This window comes from Erpetoichthys calabaricus, chromosome 8, assembly GCF_900747795.2.
Source record: "Erpetoichthys calabaricus chromosome 8, fErpCal1.3, whole genome shotgun sequence".
NCBI classification, from domain to species: domain Eukaryota; kingdom Metazoa; phylum Chordata; class Cladistia; order Polypteriformes; family Polypteridae; genus Erpetoichthys; species Erpetoichthys calabaricus.
In genome coordinates this window covers 142971753-142987107 of record NC_041401.2, presented here as the reverse complement: position 1 = coordinate 142987107, position 15355 = coordinate 142971753, and the positions used below count along the sequence as shown (strand labels likewise).

Here is a 15355-nt window from a genome sequence, read left to right as displayed (position 1 = left end):
GTCATTGATACGGGTCTTTCAGACCATTTTCTTCTACTTTTTAATATAGAAATAATGATAGAAAACACTCATGAGAAGCATATTGTTAAAAAACGCTTCTTTGACTCATCAGCAACTTTAAAACTTACAAACATTCTAACCAATCAGTCCGTTTATAGTGCCAACTATAATAGCGAGGAGAATGTAAATAGTAAGGTGGAAAGATTTAATACTAAAGTGAGGGCTGCTGTTGACATAGTTGCACCTGAAAAGACAGTTAAAAAATCTTCTAGCATTGTTATACCTTGGAAGACCCAAAGAGTGTCTGATTTAAAGAGAACATGCCGTAGAGCTGAGCGTAAATGGAGGAAGACTAAACTAACTATTGACTATGAGATATTAAAAGTTAAAATAACAGAATACAATAACACAGTCCGTCTTGAGAGGCGCTGCTATTTCTCTAAGATTATAAATAACAATGCTAGTAATCCCAGAGTCTTATTTTCGACAATTGATCGTCTGTTAAACCCAGGTAACTCAAAGGAATGCCTCCTAAGTACTTCCAGTAAAACCTGTGAGGCTATCGCTGTATTTTTCAATCAAAAAATTAATGATATTAGAAATAACATAGTATATCTCCCCAACACTAAGGATCCCCCGAAACCCCAGTACTCCATAATAAATAAATTAGAGTCTTTCACTAGGATAGATTTACCTGATTTACATAAAATAATTTCTCAAATGAAACCATCCACCTGTGCCCTTGACCCAATACCAACAAATTTTTTCAAAGAAGTATCGGGTGTGCTTATTGATAATGTTCTTGACATAGTAAATTCGTCATTAGATACGGGGGTCTTCCCAGACTGTCTTAAGACTGCGGTAGTTAAACCCCTACTTAAGAAAAATAATCTCGACCCCTCTGCTCTTGAAAATTATAGACCCATCTCTAACCTGCCTTTCTTAAGTAAAATTCTAGAGAAGGCAGTCATTATGCAGTTAAATGAGCACCTCAATAAACATGCTATTCTTGATAAATTTCAGTCAGGTTTTAGAACAAATCACAGCACAGAAACTGCACTCGTTAAAGTAGTAAATGACTTGCGGGTAAATGCAGACAGAGGCCATTTATCTGTTCTCATCCTCTTAGATTTGAGTGCCGCATTTGACACTATTGATCATAATATTCTTAAGAATCGCCTTAGTCAATGGGTGGGCCTCTCTGGCAGTGTCTTAAACTGGTTTGAATCCTACCTGGCAGGGAGAAAATTCTTTGTTAGTTGTGGTAATTATAACTCAAAGACACATGATATTCTATATGGTGTTCCACAAGGCTCTATCCTGGGTCCGCTGCTCTTCTCCATCTACATGCTTTCATTAGGTCAGATTATCTCGGGACATAACGTGAGCTACCACAGCTATGCTGATGACACACAGCTGTATTTATCAATAGCACCTGATGACCCCAAATCTCTTGATTCGCTAACACAATGTCTAACCTGTATCTCAGAATGGATGAATAGTAACTTTCTCAAATTAAATAAAGAAAAAACCGAAATCTTAGTGATTGGCAATAATGGATACAATGAGGCTATTAGAAATAAACTGGATGCATTAGGATTAAAAGTCAAATCGGAGGTAAAAAGCTTAGGGGTAACCGTTGATTGTAATCTGAATTTTAAAACGCATATTAATAAAATCACTAGGACAGCATTTTTTCACCTAAGGAACATAGCAAAAGTTAGACCTCTTATATCATCGAAAGATGCAGAGAAATTAGTTCATGCGTTTGTCTTTAGTCGGCTAGATTACTGTAATGCACTCCTCTCAGGACTCCCCAAAAAAGACATCAATCGTTTGCAGTTAGTGCAGAATGCAGCTGCTAGAATCCTTACCAGGAAAAGAAAATCCGAACACATTTCTCCAGTTTTGATGTCACTACACTGGTTACCTGTGTCATTCAGAATTGACTTTAAAATTCTGCTTATGGTTTATAAAGCTTTAAATAATCTCGCCCCGTCTTATATATCGGAATGTCTGACACCTTATATTCCAAATCGCAACCTCAGATCCTCAACTGAGTGTCTCCTTAGAATTCCAAGAGCAAAACTTAAAAGAAGTGGTGAGGCGGCCTTCTGCTGTTATGCACCTAAAATCTGGAATAGCCTGCCAGTAGGAATTCGCCAGGCTAATACAGTGGAGCACTTTAAAAAACTACTGAAAACACATTACTTTAACATGGCCTTCTCATAACTTCACTGTAATTTAATCCTGACACTCTGTATATCCAATTCATTATAATAACTATTCATTCAAAATTTGTACTAACCCCTACTCTCTCTTCTGTTTCCTTTTCCGGTGTCCTATTGGTGGTGGCTTGTGCCACCACCATCTACCCAAAGCACCATGATGTTCCAACAATGATGGATGGATTAAAAGCCAGAAGTCTGTATAACCATCAGCATCAAGTGACTCCGTGAGAACCCTAACTACAAAGAGGACTATTTCATTTATGTTAGGTAGAATGCCCAAAGGGGACTGGGCGGTCTCGTGGCCTGGAAACCCTACAGATTTTATTTTTTTCTCCAGCTTTCTGGAGTTTTTTTTTTGTTTTTTCTGTCCACCCTGGCCATCGGACCTTACTCCTTATTATGTTAACTAAGGTTGTCTTATTTTAATTTCTTTTTTGTCTTTTATTCTTCTTTTCTTCATTATGTAAAGCACTTTGAGCTACTTTTTGTATGAAAATGTGCTATATAAATAAATGTTGTTGTTGTTGTAGTATATCATTGCTGCTCAAGAATTGATTATTTCTTTACAGATAACAATTACTTGCCCACGATCAAATCTTGAAAGTACAACACTATTGTTATCTCTGATCATGCCCGCCCCTCTGATTATGTAGCTCAAATCACTATGCCCAACATACTCATCTCGCAGCTGGCGTCTTAACCCCGTTATTAGCGGACGAGAACTGTACAGAATTTATATCCAAGCAAATTGACTGAAAAGAGAAATGCACCCCCAGAGGTTTGCGCAGGATTACTCTGGGAAACTCTGAAGGCATTTTTAAAAAGAGCAGATTATCTCATATCACTCCCACAAAAATAAATCAGAAACCAAGAAGGCATTAATCAGTAAAATTACCAGAATAGATCAAGAACATGACTGGTCTCCAAATGAGGCACTTTTTAAGAAAAGACAGGCTTTGCAATCAGAACTCCACCTCTTGAAAACAAAAGAAATGGAACAACTCATTTTTAAATCACAACATCATTATTATGAACAGGAAGAGAAGACTAATAAATCTTAGCTCAACAAATCCACAACCAGAAAGTTAGCAATATAATTTCAGTAATCACCAACACAAATGGAGATAAAATTATTGACCATAAAAATATAATGTACACATTTAGAGACTACTATACGTCCTCATATTCTACTCAGTTTAAGGAATACAAGACACAATCTAATGCATTTTTTTGATACATTTCGGATACCACAGCTAGATACTATCAGTGCTGAGGAAGTGGATAAACCTCTAACGCTATAAACTCATTTCAGAGTAGGAAAGCACCAGGTCCTTATCACTACCCTGCTGAATTTTACAAAAAAAAAAAAAAAATGAATTAAGTTAGCTCCCCTTTTATTAGCAACATTTATAGAAGCCAGAAACAATACAATTCTACCTTAAACTTATCACCAAGCATTAATTACTGTTTTTCCTGAGAAAAATAAGGACTTATTACAATGTGAATCTTAAAGACCAATCTCACTTTTGAATAATGATGTTCTAGATAGAAAGACTGAGAAAGTGCTCCCTTCGGTAATATCACAAGACCAAACTGGGTTTATTAAAGGTAGACACTTAGCTTCCAATCTTCAACAGCTATTTAATGTAACATATTCGCCCATAAAGTCTAACACTCTGGAAATCTTATTATCTTTGGATACAGAAAAAGCATTTCATATGGTTGAATGGGACTACCTATCCACCACATTGCATAAATTTGGGTTTGGCCCAAACATGGGTATAAATCAAACTACTATATACCAGTCCAGAAGCTTCAGTTTGTAGTAACAACATTATTTCAGACTACTTCAAACTAGAACACGGTACTAGACAAGGATGTCCCTTATCAGCACCACTATTTGCAATTACCATTGAGCCATTGGCTGATTGCTTTCAAAATGCATCAGAGATAAAGAGGATTTTCAGAGAAGGACTTGACCAGAAATCACTATATGCAGATGATATGCTACTATATATAGGTGACCCACACAATTCTGTGCCTGCAGCCCTAACTGCACCAGACAGAATATCAAAAGATATCTGGACATAAAATTAATTTGAACAAAAGTGTGCTCATTCCAATTAATGGACACCTTCCCTTTTAGTATTGCAGATCAGTTTAAACACCTAGGGGTAAATATCACAAGTAAATATAAATCTCTTTTTAAACAACATTTGGCTGTCTGCTTGGAAAAACTTAGATGTGCATAGATGGTCTACCCTCCATCTTACTTCAGCAGTGAGAATTAATACTATCAAGATGAATATCCTCCTTAAGCTTCTGTTTCTATTTCAAAACATCGCCATATATGCTAAATCATTTTTTAAGAAATTAGATTCAACCATAAGTTCATTTATTTGGAATTCTAAAAATCCAGGCATCCAAAGGGTGACCCTACAAAAACCTAAATCAGAAGGTGGCATGGCTCTACCTAACTTTCAATTTTATTACTTGGTGGCAAATACGCAAGCTATAAAAACCTGGACATTGACACAAACAGAAGAACACACACTAGCTTGGTCCACAATAGAAATAAAATCCTGCAGTACTTCTTTACATTCCCTGCTTTTTACACCAGTAAATACAAGTCATCAATATACTAACAACCCAATTGTCCTTTATTCACTCAGAATATGGAACCAATTTAGGAGGCACTTCAAGTTAGATGATATTTTATCTGGGGCACCTCTGCATGATAACCACCTTTTTCCACCCTCTCAAACTTGCAGTTTTAAAAAGTTTGGAAAACATATGGGATTACATCATTTACAGATTTGTATATAAATAATGTCTTTGCATCCTACAAACAATTACACTCCAAATTTAGCTTCCCATCAACACAATTTTACTCTATCTCCAAATTAGAAACGCTGCTAAATGAAATCTTCCCAGTTTTCCTCACCTTCCACCTATTTCTATTCCAGAAGAAATATTGATCAGTCTTGAACATTCAGACAGCATTTCTACAATACATAAAACCATTTTAAACTCTCTTCCTTTTAAAGTTCCCAGAGTACAAGATAAAGGATTTCTCACATAACATTTCAGAAAAAGAGTGGAAGGCAGACATGCACAGGATTCACTCTAGCTCCATATGCGCAAAGTATTCAATTATTCAACTTGAAATCTTTTATCAAGCACATCTCTCTCATTTAAAATGTTTCCAGGGCAAGATCAAACTTGTGAATGTTGCAATCAAGATCCAGCCTCACTAGGCCACATGCTTAGGGCATGTACCAAACTAACATAATTCTGGCCAAAAATGTTTAATGCCTATCAGACAGCCTTGGTGTCAATCACTCCTAATCCATTAATAGTTATGTTTGGTGTACTCCCAGATGGGCTTAAAGTGGAGTAGTACAAACAAACTGTAATTGCCTTTACTTCACTATTAGCACGTAGACTTATCTTGCTCAACTGGAAGAATCCTAGCCCACCTCTTAAGTCAGTGGGTAACTAATGTTATATACCATTTGAAATTGGAAAAAATCTTACTCTCACTTAGAAGATCTGTTAAAAACTTTTTAAAACCTGGCAGGATCTAATCAATAACGTTTTAGAATAAGCATTTTTCAGGAAAAGGATTTCTTTCCCTCTTACTATTCTCAAAGTTTTGCTCTGGCTGTTGGCCTTTCTCATGGGTTTAGTTTTGTTAAGTTTAACTTCATTGTATGGAACGTTATATGCTTTTAATAAATAAATTCAGTAAAAAAAGATTAAAAAATCTATATATAATTGGATTTAGGAGTTTAGTAGACATAGCAAGTCTTCTTTGCTTTTGACTGCCTTTTAAGCAGATCCTTTTTGCATTCTATTTTGCCATTTTTTCTATTTTCTGTTCTTTTTCAATAAATTCCTCATTTATAAAGATTTGGGTTGGGTTTAGGTTGTCTTAACAAGCCAGATATTTATGTTTTCCCTCTACATTGTAGGATATTTTTGTATATTTTGGGAGTTTTACTGAATTTTTTTTAAAGCGATCTCCTTATTTTTTCAATCTCTGTGGGCTACATCCTACAGGTGGTAGTTGGGAGCTGACTTTTAATAGGCCTCATATACCTCGTTACATTAGTGGCTCCTTCTCACAACAATGAGTATATCAGGTAAACACATTTGTGTTTTCAATGAATAAAAATTATGTATTTTAAATACATTCTTGTTTACCATGGCATTAAAAGAAAGGTATCGTGTTTAACATTGGTAGGCATGCAAGTAAGAACTGTACTGTACTTAGTAGCACTATTGTCATGTGTACAAATACTACTACTACTAAATATGATTTAAATCAAAGTAGGGATAAAAAGTTTAGACATTTCATGAATAATATCTTTATTATTTTCAATAAGAATGACATTACACATTTTGGAATCGCTGTTTTGAAGACCAATATTCAAAAAGTGCTAGGAGGTTAGATTCTGTTAAAAAGTACATTAAATACTGATCTTTAATTTATTTTAAGAAGAAATTATTAAACTGATTATCTGTGATAATAAGCAATAGTAAAAAACGTTAAAAAACTAAAATATTTATAGCTGTCTTCAAAAGTCCTTTAAAAATCAGAGTTGCTAGCAAAAGCAAGACTTAATGCTCAGTCTCATTCAAAGTACTAGAGCAGCACATACCAATTGGTCTAGTCACAAGCGAGGGATATGTCAAAGAGGAGTAATCAGAAATAGCTACTACATTATTGTTCAAAACGCTAGATAACACACAGGCATACAGCTCTATAGTCAGCAAACTGCAGACTAAAAGTAAGGCATTTAATTTTAATCTGACATACAGAATTATAAAAAATAAACTTTCTAAAGCATCCCATTTTTCAGGGTGTTTATTCAAAGGATGTGGTACAATGTCTTCCAATCTTTGATCATACATTTATTTTGGTAAGCTTTAACATTCAGGCAAAGTCTTCAAGTTTTAAACTGCTAAAATATCTGACTTCTGAAAAATCTATGAATGGGGTTGCTGACAAGCAAGATAGCTGACACAACAGCATGATGGAAACAATGCAGCACAATAAAATATTAAAATTGTTAAAACCATTGTGACAGATAGGGGGCGCTGTCGTCCCCTTGAACCCTCGGACCAGATGCCAGACACCAGATAAAAGTCCAATAACTTATTTTATTGATACAATACAGTGCAACAAGCACCCTCCACTCCACAATACTCATAAATAATACAATAATTACTACAATAATCAATCCTCCACTCCCAGACGCGTTGTCACCCTTCCTCCCAACTCAGCTCGCCCGTCTGGGATCTCCCACTGTCCTTTATAGTCCTTGACCCTGAATTGCTTCTGATCCCTCAGTCCATGTGATTATCCACTTCCGGGTCAGGTGAAAATTATTCTTCTTCATCCCGGAAGTACGTTATTTCCTCTGTCGCTGAGACTAAGACGTACTTCCCGGTTATTGGGAGAATACAAGTCCTTGAGCCTCCCTGTAGCGTCCTCTGGCGGCCCCCACAGTATCCAGCAGGGTTGTGAATAGAGACTCCATTGTCCATGATTCCCTGCTGGCATTCGGGGCACCTCCATGCTGCAGGGAGGGCTCCATCTGGCGGCCTGGGGGTATTGGCCGGGATGAATGGCCGGCCATATTCCACACCATATATTGTGAAATATACTATCTTCTATAAGTAATAGTGAAATTAAAAACACACAAAGTCCATTGCATTATTTGCTAAATCATTAAAGCATTTCTTTTTTACATTTATAGTATGCATAAAATACCAGGGTTTTTCTTTAAGTAATAGTGAAAATACTTCTAATGAAAACAAGGATGAGTGGAAAAGTGGCATATTAGGTAGCCTTACTGTGTCAAACCTTTAATGACCCAAGTTTAATCACTGTCTTGGTGTATGTGGCGCTTGCCAAGTTTTTTCCCACGTCCATTGAGATTTCTCCTTCGGTTTTTTCAAATTTTCTAAAAATAAGACTTTTAAGATAATTTGTACTTTCAAGTCTGTGTTAATGAGTATAAACTATGATGGACTGATTTTCATTCAGAGACTGGTTGATGCCAGAATAGACTTTCATGTCACTGACCATAAAATGGATGGAGAGATGGAGTACAAATACAGTTCTCAAATATTCCTTTCCCTTATATGTTACATACTATTACATCCTCATAAAAGAAAACACATTTTAACTATATACTGACATTTAAAAACTATGACATAGCTTGAAATTTTGATCTTTTCTCTACTGATACAGCAGTTTGTAAGCAACTGAAGATTTTAATTACCAAATGCATAAACAGCCATCACTGCCCTTTTGACCGAGGTGTCGAGTCCCCTTTTCAGCAGCAACTGTAATGCTTGTAGTAAACATTCTTACTTAGATGCAAACATTGTCTCAATTAAATTTATCACTTCTCAAATTGATTTTTTAATAGAAAACAATGTAAATCTAGATATATCACCGGGAACACTTTGGGAGGTGTTGAAAGCATATTTCAGAAGATGTTATTTCACATAAGTCTCATAAAAATAAACTGGAAGCTAAACGGATATCAGATTAATTTCTGAGGTTTCCAATGTTGATAAAGAATATGCACACTATTATAATGGCACACAATTTAAAAAGGTTGTTACTTTAAACTGAATTTAATCTTTTAACTACAGAATAAATGGAGTAATTAATCTTTAAGTCATTGTACTCTTATTATGAACACTGATAAAAAGCTAACAAGCTCCACAAATACATGAAAAGGAAATGTGAAACAGAATACCAGAGATCAAAACATAAACTTCGCATAAAATAATAACTATTATATTTAAGGAATGTAGATTCTATTGCTGTTCTAACTGTTTCATGAATCATCAAATTAATGTCATGGACAGTCACCTGTTGTGCGTCAAGTCAACACCAGTCAGGAGCACAGAAAAGAAAAAGCAAAAGCATAAAGAATTAGCACCTGCTGCATTTGCTGGTGTGTTTAGAAATCCACATTTGTCTAACTTCCAGTAAGCTAGGTAATGTTACATCAATTGTCAGTACAGTAAAGCTAGCAGTTTACTGGAGTAACAATGGTGTAGCATTATGTGTAACAATATCTGTTAAACACTCAATATCAGAAATATCTGATGTTACAGTACCTATATGACACATGGTTGAGGATGATTTATTACTGCCATGTAAACTTCAGGACCTACAAAAGGTTGTCAAAGGCAGCTAACGTTTGTTAACGTATGAAGTGCTCCAAGTGTTGTTGCATTGAAGGCACGATTGTAAATTTCACCAACACAAAAGCTCAAGCAACTTTGGCATACAAAAAGAGCAATTAGTTCAGATTAACTTCAATTGTTTGTTAATTTTATTGGTAGCAAACATTATTGATTTAGTTAATGCCTTATTGATATGTGCTGTCATTGAAAGGACAAAATGATGTTTAGATAAATTCATAAGTGTAAGTGATATATTCACATGTTCATTTTATAAATATCATCTTAATTTTGACCCTGTATTTATTGCATTAAGCAATGATGATGATGATTCCCTCAAGTTTGCCATGAATGCACTTGTTCTATTTCTTATCGACAAACAACATACAAATTATTCCTTACAACCTGGGCCGGACTTTGTCATTAATAATTATGTCATATCTCTTTTATTTTTATTTTTCTAGATTAATGTAACACACTCCTAACAGGACTACCCAAGAAAGACATCAATCGGTTGCAACTACTGCAGAATGCAGCTGCCAGAATCTTAACTAGAAAAAGAAAATCTGAGCACATCTCTCCAGTTTTGATGCTATTATATTAGTTAACTGTGCTATTTAGAATTGACTTTAAAATACTGCTTATGGTTTGCAAAGCCTTAAATAATCTCGCTCCATTGTATATTTCAGAATGCCTGTCGCCTTAGGCCAGGTTTATACTTCATGCGACGCATGCTCCAGCAGACGCTCCTGCTACACGAGCGTTTTACTGTTTATACTTGTGCGCATACTTTACGTAAATCTGGAAGAATCCACCAGGTGGCAATGTGAGATATTATCACGTTGAGAACAGGTTTGGCTTCACTGTGTCGTGAATTGCCTGGAACACCCATTAAATTCCGATGACACCTTACCGCAATCTCTCTGAAAAGGATGTTTAATGCTTAAATCCATCAATCCAGGGATGTGTCCATTCCAGCAAGCATTGGGCATGAGGCAGAAACAATCCCTAGACAGGGCATCAGCTCATCGCAAGGTGAATACAAGCACTCATATACACTAGCGTCATTTTAGCGTCACCAAATCTGCATATCTTTGGAAGGAAACCGGAGCACACTGTGGAAACCCAACAGGAAAACATGTAAACTCCAAGCAGGGAATACCAGCGATGCAATTCCCTGCGAGACAGCAGTGCTACCGCTCCGCCACCATGTCACCCCCATGTGTGTAATTATTAACAGTATTCATTATTTAAACGAAATTAACTATCTGTAAAATGTAACATATATACTTTAATGCATTTCATCATGAAAGTGATAGCAAGTATAAATCTAAGGATTCTAAATGTGCAGAGAGTTGGAATATCATAAATTTAATGTGTTCTGTGTGATGATCTATTGCTGTTTGCCGCTGCTGTCAGGTCAGGAGGAAGCCCCAGAAGAAAAAAAGAAAAAAAAAAAGAAAGAAGACAGCACAAAAGATGGTATGTGACTTTTAAAATGTATCGTGTCATTATGTTCGGGAATATGCGACGCTTGAATATAAACTCACCACGAATGCATCTGTATGTTGGCATTTTGCTTCATCACATCAAACCATTCATCAAACATCGAAGCACGCACATCGATCCCATAGGATCCTCAAAGTGGCTTTCTGTCACATGTAGATAGTAAGCAGAGAGTCTGATGTCAAATTCCAACTTTTATCACATTGTGCCCCCGACTTTTTGCTGGTACTGCAACTTGTGCACGTGTTGCATTAATTTCCGAGGACCTGCTCAAAGGACACGTCAAATGAAAGCTGGGAACCTGCGGCAGCCATGATAAGTGCGCATATGCTTTCTGAGCATGAAGTATAAACGAGCCCTTACACTCCATATCTTAACCTTAGATCTTCAAGAATGGCTGCTTACAATTCCAAGAGCTAAACTTAAAAGAAGTGGTGTCGCAGCTTTCTGCTTTATGCACCTAAAAACTGGAATAGCTTAGTGATAGAAATTTGGCAGGCTAATACGGTGAAGCAGTTTAAAAAACTGCTAAAAACCTATTATTTTAACATGGCTTTCTCACAGCTACATTTTAGTGTAACCTTGATATACTGTATATGCATTGAATTATGATTTTTATCATGGCTCCATAATCCATACTAATCCCTACTTTCTCTGCTGTTCTTTTTCCGGTTTTTCTGTGATGGTGATCTGCACCACCACCACCTGATCAAGGCACCTTGCAGTCGCTACATTGATGGATTGAAGGCCAGATGTCCACATGACCTTCAATATCAAAATTCTTTCACATAAATCAGTCCTCATGGTTTTCAGGGTTTACATCATTTATGTTAAGTAGAATGCCCAGTGGGGGCTGGTTGGTCTCATGGCCATGGAACCCCTTCAGATTTTGTGTGCATTTTTTTTTCCAGCCCTATGGTGTTTTTTTCGTTTTATTTTTTGTCCTCCCAGCCATTGGACCTTACTTTATTCTTTGTTATTTAGCATTGTCTAATCAGATTTTATATTTTTATTTTTAAGAAACTAGGGGGCTTTGGCCCCTGCTCGCTTCACTCGCCAACCCCCGTGTTTGGTTTTCCGGATACACACTATTTCATTAGTTTCACTTTTATTTCAGAACTTATGTAAAAAAACAATATTTGGAAACTTTCGGGTCCCAATATGCTGAATCTTTTAAATGAGGTCAGTGAGACATGTGTTTAATGACTATGTAGCATAATTCAGGACAGGTTTCTCTGTTTGGAATTTAAGCACAGACAAAGCGATCCACATCATCAGCAGTTAATACTTTTTTTTGCAAAGTAACCAATACATGCATGTGAGGTAAACCCCGTTTTTGAAATTCTCTGACATAAGCTTCAAAGCCTTAATGTATTTACATACTTCTGACATATCACCTGTGTCCATATTTTCGATTTCTATTCGCCTTTTAGTTATTTCTCCGAGTAATAACTTTGTTTGCGCTAATGCGATCTTTACTTTGTTTTTGACATTGTCGTTTTTTTCTGCTTTCATCTTCTGTATCTTGCTCTGCATTTGTTTCGTGCCTACGATTTTTTTTTTTTTTGAGTCTTTTGAATTCCAGTTTTCATTATCTCTAACCTGCTCTGCATGTGTTTGGCCCCCTTTTTTTTAACCTCTTTATGACATTTTACTTTGTTTTCTACTCTGTCTTTTATTTCTGACCTCGCTTTATCCTGCTTTTTTTTCCAAAGACACCTGATCCGTGGTGATTATTTTCCCTTTTTCGAGTAATAATTTCCATTTGTTTGCGCTACTGCGATCTTTACTTTTTTTTTTTTAATACTTTCTAATTTTCCTACCTTCATATTCTTTAACTTTCTCCATATTTGTATCGCGCATACGTTTTTTTTTTTAAGCCTTTCAAATTCCATTGCTTTCATAATCTGCTCTGCATGTGTATAGCGCCAACATTTGTGAATGTGTTTATGAAGTTGCGAAGTCGAAAATAACTTTGCTTTCCACTCTTTACCTTTTATTTCTGACCTCGATTTGTCCTGCTATTTTTTCATTAAAACCTGGTTCTGATGATTAATTACCTTTTGTTTGCGTTAATGCGATCTTTACTATCTTTTTTTTTATATATACTGTAGCAACTGACGTAATAAAGTGTTGCAAAAGTTCTACTTGAACAATCGCCGACTTGGTAACCCCAAACAACTTTCTAGCACCCTCTCCGACCCCTCCTCCCCGGGGTCTCGCCTCCCACTTACCGCATCAATCAATACCCCGCTATCAGTCTTCAATGCAATACTCCGCCCTCCCTCAATCGGACCTAACAGTTACTTAAAACAAAAAAGGCTTTAACTTGGCTGGGACGCTACAATATTTTCGAATTTTACTGCTTTGATATTCTGTACCTTTCTCTGCATGTGTATTGCGCCATCGTTTGTTTGAGCCTTTCGAATTCCACTGCTTCCATAATCTCTTATCTGCCTTTTTTTCTCTCCAACGCTTTTGGGTCTCTTTTCTCTGCGCTGCTCTTTCATCTAGAACGTATTGTCCTTACATGCTTTATATGTGCCGAGAGCACAGGATCTGTGTGTGCTACGTGCATTTAAATATCTGAGTGTTTTGCTGGCTAGCCGTGCTCTTATCTGATAAGAAGGGCGGGTCTTGCAAGCATCTCATGTTCCACGACCCTGCAAGACAGCCCTGGGACAATCTCTTGGCACCAAGTGTCATGTTTACGATCCCCGCGAGACGCTCTGTGGCCAGTCTTTTTTGTCTTGCGGGTCTTTAAAATGTCTTCCGAGAAGATCACGTATCGTCGCCCTGCATTTTCTTTCCAGGATTTTTTTTTTTTTTTATAATAGAGAGATGTTTCTTCTTCTTGTAAAAGCACTTTGAACTACATTATTTGTATGAAAATGTGCTATATAAATAAATGTTGTTGTTGTGCTTAGAATTAAGCACCTAAAAACCTCAGTATCCCATCCTCAAACTGATGATTTGGTAAACAGATTTAATCAAATGCTCAAACAAATGGTGCGCAAGGTGTGCAGCGAGGATTGTAGGAACCGGGATCAGTTACTCTCCCTCGTATTGTTTGCCTCTCACGAGGTCCCACAGGCCTCCACAGGCTTTTCCCCATTTGAGTTATTGTATGGACGATAACCCCAGGGAGTATTGGTTATATTAAAAGAAGACCAGGAGGAAGAGGTCCTCCTTTTCACCAATATCCTCAGACATATCGTTCATTTACATGTTAGCTTTGCTAACATCAAACATAATTCTAAAACATAACTTACAGCACACACAATCACCCCAGGCCTGCTATTATGATCGTGGTACAACTGTCCAGAAATCCCAGCCCATAGATCGAGTCATGATTCTTGTTCCCCCTTCCTACTCTAATTTATTGGTTCCTTGGCAAGGCCCCTACAAAATTAAGGAGAGGAAGGGTCTCCTGGACTATTTAGTTAAACAGCTGAATTGTCACATGTTTACCCCTTTAACTTGTTATACCATGCTAACTTGTTGAAACCATGGAAGGAAAAGGAACCAGATTCATACTCCAGACCACTTGTCTCCTTCTTCACTCAGAAAAAAACCCTTAATTTCTGTACAAATGTGTTGCCCAAACAATGACAAGACCTCAATGCAGCCATCTTGTATGTCCCGGAAGTGGTGAATGAGTGGCCTGGAAGAAATGCCCTCATTGGCCATGATGTCATTACAGGACCCAGTGTCATAACCGGAAAACACTTGTACCACCTCCCAGAAGCCAAACAGGCAGAAACAGAATTAAGTCAGAGGAATGTTGAATCTTGGTGTGAAAAAGGAAAGTTTTAGTTACTGGTACAGCATCATTGAACTGGTCCTAAAGCCTTATGGTGGCTTGCCCTTCTGCTATGACTTCCGTCAGCTGAATCAAGTTTCATAATTTGAAGCTTATCCAGTGCAGCAAGTGGATGAGCTCCTCCAGCAACTTAGTAAAGCCCAATATCTGACCACACTTCACATGACAAAAGTACTGGCAAGTTCCTTTGATGGAACCTGCAAAGGAAAAGACTGTGTTCGGCATTCTTAGTGAACATTGGCAGTACCGGGTCTTCCCATTTGGTATGCACAGGGCACCAGCAACCTTCTAGCATCCAATGGACAGAGTGCTTCATACCCCAACTCCCCCTTAACCCCCCACCCCCCTGAGAGGATAGCACATTTGACAGATCTAACAAAGACACGGGCCTCTAACATAGTGATATGGGATGGTAAAACAGAAGCCACATTCCTTGACCTAAAACAGGCCCTCATGTCAGCACCTACGTTAGTTATTCCTAATTTCTCATTGCCTTTTACATTACATACCAACACTTCAGACACACGTTTTTGAGCCATGCTGAGCCAAAGCATTGATGGTGATGTATCTGAGCTGGAAACTG

At 37.1% G+C, this 15355-nt stretch overlaps 1 protein-coding gene across 11 annotated transcripts in view; it reads right to left on the bottom strand.

Annotated features, from left to right (window-relative positions):
* LOC114656134 (poly(rC)-binding protein 3) overlaps positions 1–15355 on the bottom strand; it is a 366542-nt gene that overhangs the window by 268111 nt on the left and 83076 nt on the right. The window lies entirely within an intron of this gene.